The sequence below is a fragment of the Malania oleifera genome, chromosome 1 (assembly GCF_029873635.1).
Source record: "Malania oleifera isolate guangnan ecotype guangnan chromosome 1, ASM2987363v1, whole genome shotgun sequence".
In the NCBI taxonomy this organism is placed as follows: Eukaryota; Viridiplantae; Streptophyta; class Magnoliopsida; order Santalales; family Ximeniaceae; genus Malania; species Malania oleifera.
The window spans coordinates 70714936-70729281 of NC_080417.1; the positions used below are offsets into that span (position 1 = coordinate 70714936).

The 14346-nt window shown below is 29.5% G+C and overlaps 1 protein-coding gene across 28 annotated transcripts in view; it reads left to right on the forward strand.

Annotated features, from left to right (window-relative positions):
• The window catches only part of LOC131161489 (uncharacterized), a 156970-nt gene that overhangs the window by 102509 nt on the left and 40115 nt on the right, over positions 1–14346 (forward strand). For 26 of the 28 annotated variants that reach the window (XR_009138542.1, XR_009138545.1, XR_009138501.1 and 23 more), the window contains exons 1-2: positions 3731–4064; positions 7778–7829. The gene's annotated coding sequence lies outside the window, so the exon portion shown is untranslated. Of the gene's footprint in view, positions 4065–7777; positions 7830–11170; positions 11184–11258; positions 11429–11518; positions 11567–14346 lie in introns of those variants that run through there. The other 2 variants (XR_009138498.1, XR_009138548.1) reach the window with 2 other exon arrangements.

The window sequence follows — 14346 nt, forward strand, 5'->3', positions numbered from 1 at the left end:
AATTAATACATATATGAAATTACATAATTGGTTCGATTTAGATGTACGCAATTATTTAGGTTCATAATTAATATTGACTAAACCAATTATTTGAAATTCAATTACAATATTACATAATTACTAATGTAATTTCTATATTTTCCAATTGAGCAACATATCAAATGACCTCAAAGGATGATTGAAAGATGTGGCAATGGTAATATTTGAAGTCATAAGTTTCATTGCTATTCAACAATTGCTTTCACATGCTTTAAAATTAAATGGATAAATGCAACACCCATACCTACCTATTTAATATGTCCATTAAAAGTTTGTTTATATTTTAAAAGTCAAAAGGGTAAATAAGTATTTGTTTTAAAAAATATGTCATTTTCTTTCTTAAACTTTGAAGATGTTTGGTTTCTTAGTGGGAAAACCACAAATCCATAAAAGCGAAACTGGTTCCAAGGAGGATGAATTTTTTTTTTGAAATAATTCAAAATCATTTTGAATTGTTTTTGGAAAAATGTAGATTTCAGGACCGAAAAACTTGAATCACGATAAAAACCATTTTGGAAAACTTATTAAATTTTTTTTATCAAAGTGAATGAACCAAAAATGGGTGAAGTTTTTGACGAACATTATATTAAACCAGACATTGATATAAATGATAGAACACATTGAAGATCCAAAAGTTAAAAATAAATATTTAACAAAATTAAAGCAACAATTAACTAAAGAAAAAAAACCCAAGTTTCAAAAGGGATATGATATTACAGATATTATCAACAGATATAAAGAAAGAGAACTTGTAGTTAATAATACAAATAATCAACCAACTATTCAAGATTTACAACAAGAAGTAAATAATACAAAGGAAGAAATAAGCAAGATAAAATTTGAGATGAAAAATTTACAAATCAAGGTTAATACATTTTGTGACAAAGGAAAAGCCATTATAGAATCTGAAGATGAAACAAATGATTTTCAAGTTGACTTTGAAAGATAAGCTTTTTTATGATATTTGTCAAAAGTCAGTATTCACAAATGCTATACAGAAGTTAAAATTGTTATTAATAAGACATTTGTTCTTGTTGCCTGTGCCTTATTGGACACTGGAGTAGACATAAACTGTGTTTAAGAAAGACTTATTCCAACTCAATACTATAAAAAAATTACAACGCAGTTATATGAAGCAAATAATGCAAGACTACAAATACAATACAAAATTTTAGACGTTCATATTTGTAATAAAGAAATTTGTTAAAAAACTACTTTCATATTTGTCAAAAATATGAAACAAGAAATTATTTTAGGAACACCATTTTTTACATTAATTTATCCATTTCAAGTAAATGAATATGGTATTCATACACAAATTAGTGGTCAAGAAATTATGTTTGAATTCATTGACAAAATAAAAGAAAAAGAAGTAAATACATTGAAAGATTTAGCAGTCAAAAGAATTAATTTAATAAGACAAAAAAGAAAACATATAAAACAATTATCAAGAGAAATATATCATAAAAAAATTGAAGAAATAATTCAAACTCCCGAAATAAAAAAGAAATGGTCTTGTTGTGTCTCAACCAAAGATCAAGTAATTTCAAGTTAATATTTGATTTTAAGGTCATAATATTTATCAAAATACAATTACTTCAATACAAAGAGGTTTTTACCGTTTTATTATTAATTTAAATAAAATATTAAATAATACTCTATTTGGGACAGACGAGCCGACGCAACAAGACAACAAACCTTACTTAAAGGTGACAACACATGAATGACTGCATTTGTGTGGGAACCCACCACCTTTAAATAATTCAAAGACTTTGGACAAAAATAGTAATTTACAGATACATTTAAAAATAAAAATTACAACCCTAGCCCCAAATGGTGGGCGAGTGTAAAATTTCTAATAACTAAAAAAAATACAAAGCTCGAGAAAAGGCACCCAACTATAAAATCGTAATTGATGGTGAGGACCAATCTCGCTTTACATATAACTAATAGCAAAATTCTTAGGTTTTATGAAAATTTATCATATTTAAAAAATTTAAAATTATTAATATGCTAAATGTCAATACTTATAATTTGTAAATGACTTTATTTTTTATTAAATATATATTTTTTAATTAAATTATAAAAATTTCAAGAAAATTATGTATAGTGATGTTATTATTTTTTGTTTAAATAAAATATTAGAATAAATTATGTTTGTACTTGATATGTTAGAAAACTTTTAAAAAATGCTGCCGTTAGAGAATGAGCTCGAATATGCAAAGGGTTATACAATATGACTTCCAAAGCAATCATTGTCGTGAGATCTTGAAATTAATTGGGAGAGAGAGAGAGAGAGAGAGAGAGAGAGAGAGAGAGAGAGAGAGAGAATGGAGAAATCGTTGGCGATGGATGCATTTGAGAAGCTAGACTCCAGCGACCAACAAGCCCTTCGGACTCCTTGGTATCAAACTTACGGATCAACGTCTTTCTCCTAACTCTCGCTGATCAGATAAAGTCCAAAATGCGGACACGACTTCCATGCATCATTTGGACATTCAGTCAAGCCGACCCCCGGGACACATCTCCACTACCATCTACGGTCCCCGCTGGCTTATAGAGTAAATTCTTACCATCCACAGGTACCGTTAGTTCCGTGAGTCTATCTACCTAGACTTGAACCCCCGATGCTCCTTCTTACGTGCTGATGCATTTCTGCTGCTCCATGCCCATGGGGGCTGCTCTAGTTATTTTATTCTATGTTTAGTCTACTCTCTCTCTCTCTCTCTATATATATATATATATAATATGATAAATAAATAAATTTATTTATTTATATTAGAGGTGTGAGTTGTAAATAGCTTACCATGTGCACTCTCAAATATCTACATAACATGCAAAATTCAATATTAACACTTTCACCTCACTAATTAATTAAATTAATTAAAAATAAAATGAAAATTAAAACTCTCACGTAAATTCAAACATAAACTACTCTAGATTCACATTAACATCAATTATATCAAATTTAAATTTTAGACCTAACTTCAATCCAACTCCAATTCAATTACTAATAAAAGACTCCTAAATAAGAGATAAATAAGGACTCTCATGAGATTTCAAAAAATATTATAACCTCCTTAAGGTTTTAAAATTTTCACAAAAATGTCACAGACATTTCCTAAAATTTACCAAAAAGATACAAACTTTCTCTTAAATCATTTTGAATTTGCACACACACTTCACTCCTTCCTCCTCTTGCAACCCACTTTTATTATAATTGACAACCCTCTATTACAGTGCGATCTACCTTATAGCCCTCGTCCATCCTCATTACATTCAAAAATATTTTTATTTACACCTGAAAATGTGTCTTTCCCCAAATCACTTATAGAACTACCCTCTATTTTATTTGTCTTGCATGAACACATACATGAAAATTAGAAACAATTTAAGTTCTTAATTATGTATTCAAATAGTATTAAAATTTTAGCTGATTAAATATAAATTACGAAAATTAATCATGTTTAAAAAATTTAAAATTATTAATATGCTAAATATCAATACTTATAATTTATTAAATATTTATTTTTTAAATTAATTTATAAGAAAAATATATATAATTTCAAGAAAATTATGTGTATACTAATTTTTGTTTAAATAACATATTAGAACAAATTCAAACTTTTAAAAAATGTTGCCGTTAGAGAACGAGACCGAATCTGCAAATGGTTATATAATACGGCTTCCAAAGCAATCAGCTTCGTGAGATCTTGAAATTGTTAGGGGGAGAGAGAGAGAGAGAGAGAGGGAGGGTTTACAGAGCGAGAGAAGGCGACGGGGAAGATCGTGGCCGTGGAGAAGACCCGCCTGCACAAGGACGACGAAGGCGTTTACAGAGAGAGAGAGAGAGAGAGAGAGAGGGAGGGAGGGAGGGAGGGTTTACAGAGCAAGAGAGATGGCGACGGGGAAGACCGTGGCCCTGGAGAGACCCGCCTCCACGAGGACGACGAAGGCGTCCCTCCCACCATTCTCCACGAGGTTTCTTTGTTGCGGATGTTATCTAGGGATCCCCATGTCGTTAGGTATATTCTAACTTCTCTTTCTTTCTGTCTTCAATTAATCTACTTAGATCCCATGATTTCGCGGCACTTTCTTTTATCGATGCCGGCGGCCGTTTGCTTGTTTTCTTGCAATTTGAATCTGCGCTTTCGTTTGTGTTTCACTGTGATTTTTGCTTTATTCACTTTGGATTCGTTATTTTAGACTAGGGTTTGAGTCTTGTTTATTGTGGATTATTTTTGCCTAGGGTTTTGCTTCTAGGGTTTTTGCAGTTTTGTTTTGGTTTATTTGGATATTCTCGAATCACGCGTCCAAGGCTTTAATGTGTTAATGCATCTCGTTATCACTCACTTCTTTTTCTTGACGCTTGAATTGATGACTGGTTTCTTGAGAGATGTCCTTCCTTTTGGTTTGTTTTCCTTTTCCTTTTCCTTTTCATTGAATTGTTCTCCTTTTCAATTCCGAATTCTTGCATCCTTCAGCAGACTCCCCCCCTCCCCGACTTTTTTTTTTTTTGGAGAATCTTCATCTCTGCGTGAAGTTGCATAACAGGGTCTACCATATTTTCAATTGGATGGGCTATATGTTATATGTTATTGGGTAATGTTTAGATGTTATATGCTATGTTGTTGAAGCAAAAAGGAACATATGGATTCTACAGAGTTGGTCTCAACTATTTTTTATTACAGCTCCAGTAGTGTCATATTACCTGCATATCAATAAGAAAGGGTGATTGAGTGTGGGAGAGAGATGGGCATGTTTGTTCAACTCCGCAAAATTTTACCCAAGAATATCTGTAGATCTTGACCTATTTTACTTCTAGTAGGCATTTTAAAAAAAAAGTGTGCTTCGTTGCAATGAAGATTGCTAAAGACATAGTCTGTGCTTGTTGTATTTTTGTCTCCTTTTTTAGTAGAATGTGCCTAGAAAATAACTTAATTGATAAAATTTAAAAGAGAAAATGGAAAAAAACCCTTCTATTGTAATTGAATTCAACCACTGTGAGTCTCTCACATAATATTTTATCGCATAATTATTAAAATCCTCATTATCTTGATTTCTTATGACTTATTTAGAGAAAAAAGAATCTTATTAGATGATCCATTGTTAGATGATTGACTATATATTTTTCAAATTTAGTTTCAATGACATTGCCTTCATATTTTTTCAAATGGTTTCAATGTTTTTTCTAAGTTCTGTTTTCTTCTCTGCACTGAACTAGAGATCCTTGTGAGGATGCTTTGGAGCCGAATTTGCCATTATCCTCCTTATTTGTCAGCCTATTCATGTGGCCGTGTAAGAATGGAAAAAACACTCATTCCTGAGTCTTCTATCGGGCGCACACGTGTGTGTGTGTGTGTGTGAACATGCAGCTTGTTCTGCCTTTTCTTTCGACATTAGTTTGGTGCTTGTTTCTTCTACTAAGGTGCTATTTGGTATCATTTACATTTTTTTTTGTTTGACTACAAAAAGTAGTGGCCTTGTTGTTTATAATATGTTTGTCCTTGTTGCTAGCTTTCAGATTTTGTTGTTTATTCCTAGTTTTGTGGCAACAATTTAAAGTTAGATTTTCCAGATTTTGTTTTTGTGGCAACCTATTTCTGCAGAAGTTTAATATTAATTTTTTTTTTGGGATAAATCATCACACGTAAAAATAAAAATGAAATCCTGCGTTTGGATCTGGGTGGATTTTGAAATATTTAAATACAATTTTATATTACATCTTATCGAAATCCAATATAAATCAAAATCCAAGGCTTTTAGAGAAAGAGAATTTCCTGTAAATTTCTAAAAATTTTAAAGAACAAGAAACTTCATTAAAAAAATGTTGCAACCTTCATATAAAATAGTATTGTTCTTGGAGTACTAATGCAAAAAATGTTTTCATTATTATAATCATATTTTAATTGATTCAAGCTTTGTATTTATTTCTAGTGCTTCATTTACTAAGGCTTTATAATGGTACCATTAAATTGTTACGTGAATGATGGAAAATTTATCATGATTGAAGGATGGTATGTTAATTAATTGTTATGTGGCCTAATGACAAAAAATGGTTATGTGCTCAATCAGTTTTTTTTTTTTTTTTAGTTTGTTCAGTTTTGGCGTTGTGGGAATACAACTAGCTACGCTGCTATTTTTATTTTTTAAGGTTCTATGTCTGGTTTTTATTTTCATAATTTTGGTAAGTGATGACAAGCAACCCTCACTTTTTTGTTTTTTTGCTAATATCATGCTGGCAATTTCAGTTCTGCATTATAATACTCAGTTTCATCCAATTCTTGTTCAGTCAACTAGACGAGTGTGCCCAGGCACCCTTCTTTTATATGCCTATGTGACAATGCACATGGGCAAGTCCTGTTAGGTCTTTCTCCCACTCAAGTTTGGTCTAATATGGACTGTATTTGATGGGGTTACTGGAAACAAACTATAAACTAATGAGGCTCAAAGACCCTTTAAGAGGTAAAATTAGAATTTTAAAATTTTCAGTATTACTATCTACTGATGGGAACAACGAGACTATTGTAGCCACACTGAGTTTACAAAAGAAAAAGCAAAGCCCTTGATTAAAAGCTAGAGTTCTCATTCAGCAATGCTAAGATGATTTGGGATCAATTGGGAGGTTATTTAGTACATTGTAGGATTTTTGTTTATATATTGCTTAAGTTGTCTTAAAAATTAGTATGTTATTTCTATGTTTTTATTCATTTATTTATTTATTTTAACTGTAGGGGAATTTTAGTTAACCAAAGTTCAATTAACCCACTTAAATTGGTTTGATTTTAGTTCAAATTTGTGGTGAACTGAAAGTTCGGTTTCATAATGGTTTAAGGGAGTGATTTGGTTAGTTGAATCATGTGGAGTCTTAATATGATCCTTGGAAATCAATACCAATGACTTGCTTCAAAAGAGAATGACTTGGGATACATGTGTGGTTTTGGCTGTGTCAACCGCATCTTTGGTGTAACGGGATATTCCTTACTTTCGGGATCAAATTTATTATTAGCAGTAAAAATTGTAACAAGTCCTTTGTTTGAGGAGTGGGGAGACTTCTCCACATTTGTTTCACTTGGCGCTTGAAAAGAAGTTGTTTGGTATTTTTGGAGAAACTTAGGAACCACGTTCAAGACTTGTTGCCCCATTTTGTTTAGGGTTTGATTAGGTAAAAGATAGGAAAATGTTGTTCTGCATATTGTTATAATGGAGGATTGCCAAAATACTTAAAGGTGTGGCTACTTCTAATAACCTCCCTTGGAGTTGAGTGGTGTTGCTTGTGGCATCTTGGGTTTGTGTTTGTTTTTTTTTGATTCTGTAGCTATTTTCATTTTGTAAAGGAAAAAACATTTTATTCTCCTTGTTTTTTTTCCCACTCTTTGCTGTTTTTTTCTCTCCTTTTTTAGTAAAATTATATTTATCAAAAATTAAAAAGTGAGCCTAGGAAATAAATGAATTAATAAAATTAAAAAGTGAAAATTGAAAAAAGCCCTTCTATTGTAATTCAATTCAACAACAACTGTGAGTCGGACACATAATATTTTGTCACATAATTCTTAAATTCCTCATTATCTTGATTTCTTATGACTTTTTAGAGAAAACATAATCTTATTAGATGAACCATTGTTAGATGATTGACTTCATATTTTCAAATTTAGTTTCAATGACAATTGCCTTCATATTTTTTCAAATGGTTTCAATTTGTTTTTTAAGTTCTGTTTTCTCCTCTGCAATGAACTAGATATCCCTGGGAGGATGCTTTGGAGCTGACTTTGCCATGAACCTCCTTATTCGTAAGTTTTCTTTGCCTTTAGTGCTTAATTCGTTATTGAAATTAATCTCTCTCATTTATCAAGACATCTAGGTTTCAATTTTAGGTAATGCATGAATCTTTAATTACAACTATTCTATTCAAGTGACTGTGTAAGAATGGAAAAAACACTGATGCCTGAGTCGTCTATCGGGCGCACACGTGTGTGTGAACATGCAGCTTGTTCTGCCTTTTTTTACGACATTAGATTGGTGCTTGTTTGTTCTACTAAGGTGCTATTTGATATCATTTCCATTTTATTTTTTTTTCTGTTTTCAGCTTTTGTTGTTTATGAGGTTTTGTAGCAACAATTTAAAGGTAGATTTTTCAGATTTTTTTTTTTTTTTGGTGGCAATATAATATTGAAGCTTTTTTTTTAGGGATAAAATTATCGCACATAAAAAAAAATTATTATCCTGCCTTTGAATTTGGGTGGATTTCAACATATTTAAATATAATTTTATATTACATCTTATCCAAGTGCAATATAAATCAAAATCCAAGGATTCTAGAGAAAGAGAATTTCCTTTAAATTTCTAAAAATGTTAAAGAACAAGAAATTTCATTCAAAAACTGTTTCAACCTTCAAATAAAATAGTATTGTGCTTGGAGTACTAATGCAAAAAAATGTTTTCAATATTATAATAATATTTTATTTGATTCAAGCTTTGTATTTATTTCTAGTGCTTGATTTACTAAGGCTTTATAATGGTACCATTAAGTAGTTATTTTATCCTATGTTTAGTCTACACTCTCTCTCTCTCTCTCTATATATATATATATATCCTAACTTAAAGTGGGAGCCTTGTGCATTGGGTACGACCTTTTTTCTCATATATATATATATATGGAATAGGATAAATAAACAAATAAATATTTATAAACAAAATCCTTAGACTATCTAGTCATTTATTTTAGTCATATTAGACATGCGAGTTGTAAATAGCTTACTATGTGCACTCTCAAACATCTGCATAACATGCAAAATTCAATATTAACACTTTCACCTCATTAATTAATTAAATTAATTAAAAATAAAATGAAAATTAAAACTAAAACTCTCACGTAAATTCAAACATAAACTACTCTAGATTCACATTAACATCAATATTATATCAAATTTAAATTTTAGACCTAACTTCAATCCAACTACAATTCATACTAATAAAAGACTCCTAAATAAGAAACAAATAGGGACCTCTCATGAGATTTCAAAAATTATATTAACCTCCCTTAAGGTTTTAAAAATGTCACAGACATTCCCTAAAATTTACCAAAAAGATAACTCCCTCCTCTTGCAACCTACATAACCCACTTTTACTATAATTGGCAACCCTCCATTACCATGTAGCCCACAGTATTCCCGCATCCTGATTACATTCAAAAATCTTTTTATTTACACCTAAAAAAGTGTCTTTCCCCAAATCACCTATAGAACTACCCTCTCTTTTATTTGTTTTATAGGAACACATACTTGAAAATTAGAAACAATTTATGTTCTTAATTATGTTTTTGAATAGTATTAAAATTTTAGCTAATTAAATATAAACTGTTAATATGAAAATAATAATAGTTGTATCATAATGTAACACAACAATTGTATTGTAATATTGTCATCATAATATGCTTAATCATTATTAATTATATTATTATAACATTACTAAAAATATATCTTTAACTTTTATTAGTTCAAATATGATATATTATCATTATCCATAATAAATTTTGCTGATCAAATATGGGCCCTCAGAAGTCGTTTTTAATTTTTAGTAAATAAATAGTTTAGAATCAAACATAAAAACGTTATCTAATTAAGGATTTATAAATTTACCACATTAAATTTTCTTTCCGTGGGTCCATGCAAATTAAACCCCACGATAAATAAAATATTTTAGTTCATTAAATTAATTGATCAGCCATTCCGGAAATATATCTAAAAAAACAAGCAAAAAATCAATTAATATAAACCGTCTTTGGAGAATTAAAATAAATTAAAATTATTCATGCTGAGATTAGTCCCATTTAGGCTTCCATTATGTCTCCTAATCTTTACTATAGTCAAATTTTTATATTTCGAAAAAGAAAATTTATCCAAAAGAAAAGACTACTCTTGCTCTTAGACAAGTACTAGTTGCGATATATGCAAAATTTCTTAAATAATTAACAATTTGTTCTTACTATTAAAATTTAGACTATAGTAAGTTTTCTACACACATTATAAATAACCATGCCTGTTCAAATGAATTCATACAACTTATCAAATGTCTTTAGTGATTCTTATTTTACTACTTAGAGACAATTATATTAGTTGTTCGTATTTTTTAAAAGCAATTATATTATTACTACTAATATTGGAGTGTGTAGACATTGTAAAATCTGGTGTACATATAACTTAAGTGATACTAGGTTGAAAAATTAAGAGAGTTGTATTATGTCAAATATGAAATGTGGAAAAATAAATATACAAACACATGGCATAAGATGAAAGTGTCTAGTGACTAAGGCAAAGATAATTTGTTCAAATTTTTAGTTTTACGCTATATACCATTAGTTCTCGTATGATAGCAAAATCAAAACTATTATTGAAAAACAACATTATCTAACAATAAAAAATTTTATTTGATTTCCATTATAAAATTTCCAACAATGTGTTCATACTGATATAGTGTTTAGATGACTATAATAAGCTCAATTCATGTGTAAACAATATTCGAAAAATAATTATATTGCCAATATAAAACTCTGTTATATGCATCCTTAAAATCCCAACCGCCATAAATAAAAAATTTTGATACTTGAATATAGTAAATCAAAATAATATGCACAATATGCATGGTCCTAAAATTTCAACTTTCAAGTTATATGATAAAAATGATATTAATATTACTTTTATTTTTTTTATTGATATATATTATTGTAATCACAATAATTTATTATTTGAAAGATGAGAGTAACCTCTAATATTAATATTGCATGAGGCATTGCTGTCAAAATTCTTAGGTTTTATGAAAATTTATCATATTTAAAAAATATAAAATTATTAATATGCCCCTTGATATAAAACTTATAATTTATTAAATATTTATTTTTTTAATTAAATTATAAGAAAAAATTATATAATTTCAAGAGAATTATGTGTACAGATGTTACTATTTTTTGTTTAAATAAAATATTAAAATAAATTCTGCCCCTTGATATGTTAGAAAACTTTTAAAAAATGTTTCCGTTGGAGAATGAGCTCGAATCTGCAAAGCAATCATCTTCGTGAGATCTTGAAATTGATTGGGAGAGAGAGAGAGAGAGAGAGAGAGAGAATTTGCCATTAACCTCCTTATTCGTCAGCCTTTAGCGCTTTTAATTTCTCATTGAAATTTCTCTCTCATTCATCAAGACATCTATGTTTCAATTTTAGGTAATGCATGAATCTTCAAGTACAACTATGCTATTCATGTGGCCGTGTAAGAATGGAAAAAACACTAATTCCCGAGTCCTCTATCGCCGCACACGTGTGTGTGTGTGAACATGCAGCTTGTTCTGCCTTTTCTTTCGACAATTATTTTCATCCTTGTTTCTTCTAGTAAGGTGCTATTTGGTATCATTTCCATTTTTCTTTTGTTTGACTACAAAAAGTAGTGGCCTTGTTGTTTATAATATGTTTGTTCTTGTTGCTAGCTTTCAGCTTTTGTTGTTCATTCCTAGTTTTGTGGCAACAATTTAAAGGTACATTTTCCAGATTTTGTTTTCGTCGGAACCTATTTCTGCAGAAGTTTAATGTTAATATTTGTTTTTTTGGGATAAATCATCACACATAAAAATAAAAACAAAATCCTGCGTTTTGATTTGGGTGGGTTTTGAAATGTTTAAATACAAGTTTATATTACGTCTTATCCAAATCCAATATAAATCAAAATCCAAGGCTTTTAGAGAAAGAGAATTTCCTGTAAATTTCTAAAAATTTTAAAGAACAAGAAACTTCATTAAAAAAATGTTTCAACTTTCATATAAATTAGTATTGTTCTTGGCGTTTTAATGCAAAAAATGTTTTCATTATTATAATCATATTTTAATTGATTCAAGCTTTGTAATTATTTCTAGTGTTTCATTTACTAAGGCTTTATAATGGTACCATCAAGGTCTTAAATTTCGATTTCGACTCAAATTTCGAAGCTCCAAAATAATGGAAATTTCGACGGAAATTTCGATTTCGATGTCAATTTCGATTTCAATTTGAAAAAATAACGGAAACTAGTAGTAAAGCATGAAATTATTTGTGAAACTTTAGAAATGATTAACAAACATAATAATATAAGTTTTAAGACTAATATATTACAAATTAAATACATCTATGTTTTGTATGAAGTGGAAAAGTCGTAAAATAGTATGTGTATCAAACATGCTTGTAAGATAATGTACATTAAACATATTCAGTTAATGCAAATGAAATTCATAAATCATTTAAAAATTATTTATTTTACAAATATTGATAATTTAGACATGAATGGTTAAATAAAATATTACTATAAGTTAATTTTTTCATATAATTTTAAAGGCACTTGTGATAACCTTTTGTTTCAATAAAATAAATTAAAAGAGAAATTTCACTTCACTTTTGAATCTCTCATTTGAATTTCGACAAAATTTCATTACATAGTTAAAATTTCGATAAATTTCGGATGATTCGTTGAGATTTCGACGGAAATTATGCAAGACGGAAATTGACTGCCATTTCGATTTCGAGCGTGACGGAAATCGGAAATTTCGACGGAAATTTCGACAATTTCGTGGAAATTTAAGACCATGGGTACCATTAAATTGTTTCGTGAATGATGGAAAATTTATCGTGATTGAAGGATGGTATGTTATTTAATTGTTATGTGACCTAATGACAAAAAATGGTTATGTGCTCAATCAGTTTTTTTTAAAAGTTTATTCAGTTTTGGCGTTGTGGGAATATAACTAGCTAAGCTGCTATTTTTATTTTTTAAGGTTTTATATCTGGTTTTTATTTTCTTAATTTTGGCTAGTGATAACCAAGGTCTTAAATTTCGATTTCGACTCAAATTTCGAAGCTCCAAAAGTACGGAAATTTCGACGGAAATTTCAATTTCGATGTCAATTTCGATTTCGATTTGAAAAAATAACGGAAACTAGTAGTAAAACATGGAATTCTTTGTGAAACTTTAGAAATGGTTAACAAATATAATAATATAAGTTTTAAGACTAATATATTACAAATTAAATACAACTATATTTTGTATAGGGTGGAAAAGTTTTAAAATAGTATTTGTATCAAACATGTTTGTAAGGTAATGTACATTAAATAGATTCAGTTAATGCAAATGAAATTCATAATTCATTTAAATATTATTTATTATACAAATATTGATAATTTAGACATGAATGGTTAAATAAAAGATTACTATAAGTTTATTTTTTCATATAATTTCAAAAGCACTTGTGGTAACCTTTTGTTTCAATAAAATAAATTAAAAGAGAAATTTCACTTCACTCTTGAATCTCTCGTTTGAATTTCGACGAAATTTCATTGTGTAGTTAAAATTTCGACAAATTTCGCTAAAATTTTGAGGTTTCGATAAATTTCGGATGATTCGTTGAGATTTTGACGGAAATTATGCAAGACGGAAATCGACTGCCATTTCGATTTCGAGGGGGACGGAAATCGGAAATTTTGATGGAAATTTCGACAATTTCGTGGAAATTTAAGACCATGGTGATAACAAGCAACCCTCACTTTTTTGTTTTTTTGCTAATATCATGCTGGCAATTTCAGTTCTGCTTTATAAAACTCTATTTCATCAAATCCTTGTTCAGTCAACCAGGCACCCTTCTTTTATATGCCTATGTGACAATGCACATGGGCAAGTCCTATTAGGTCTTTCTCCACTCAAGTTTGGTCTAATATGGACTTTATTTGATGGGTTTACTGAAAACAAACTATAAACTAATGAGGCTCAAAGACCCTTTAACCCCCAGAGGTAAAATTAGAAGTTTAAAATTTTCAGTATTCCTATCCGCTGATGGTAACAACGAGACTATTGCAGCCACATTGAGTTTACAAAAGAAAAAGCAAAGCCCTTGATTAAAAGCTAGAGTTCTCATTCAGCAATGCTAAGATGATTTGGGATCAATTGGGAAGTTATTTAGTACATGATTTTTGTTTATATAATGCTTAAATTGTCTTAAAAATTAGTATGTTATTTCTATGTTTTTGTTTATTTATTTTAACTGTAGGGGAATTTTAGTTATTTTAATCTTTGGCTGTAGTATTGGGCAGTGAGCTCGGAGTTTTAGTTCTGGGCTTGATTTTTTAAATTGCAGCGGAATGTTTTAAGTTTTGTAGGTCCGAAAGAGGGTACAAACCTTGGGTTGCCAAGAGAAGTTAGCCTCCACGTTTCACCTTCATAAATATGATTGTATTCATGTTGCCTGCAAGAAATTACTTCTGTTGTCTTGACTTGACATGTGATGCTTAAGATCCA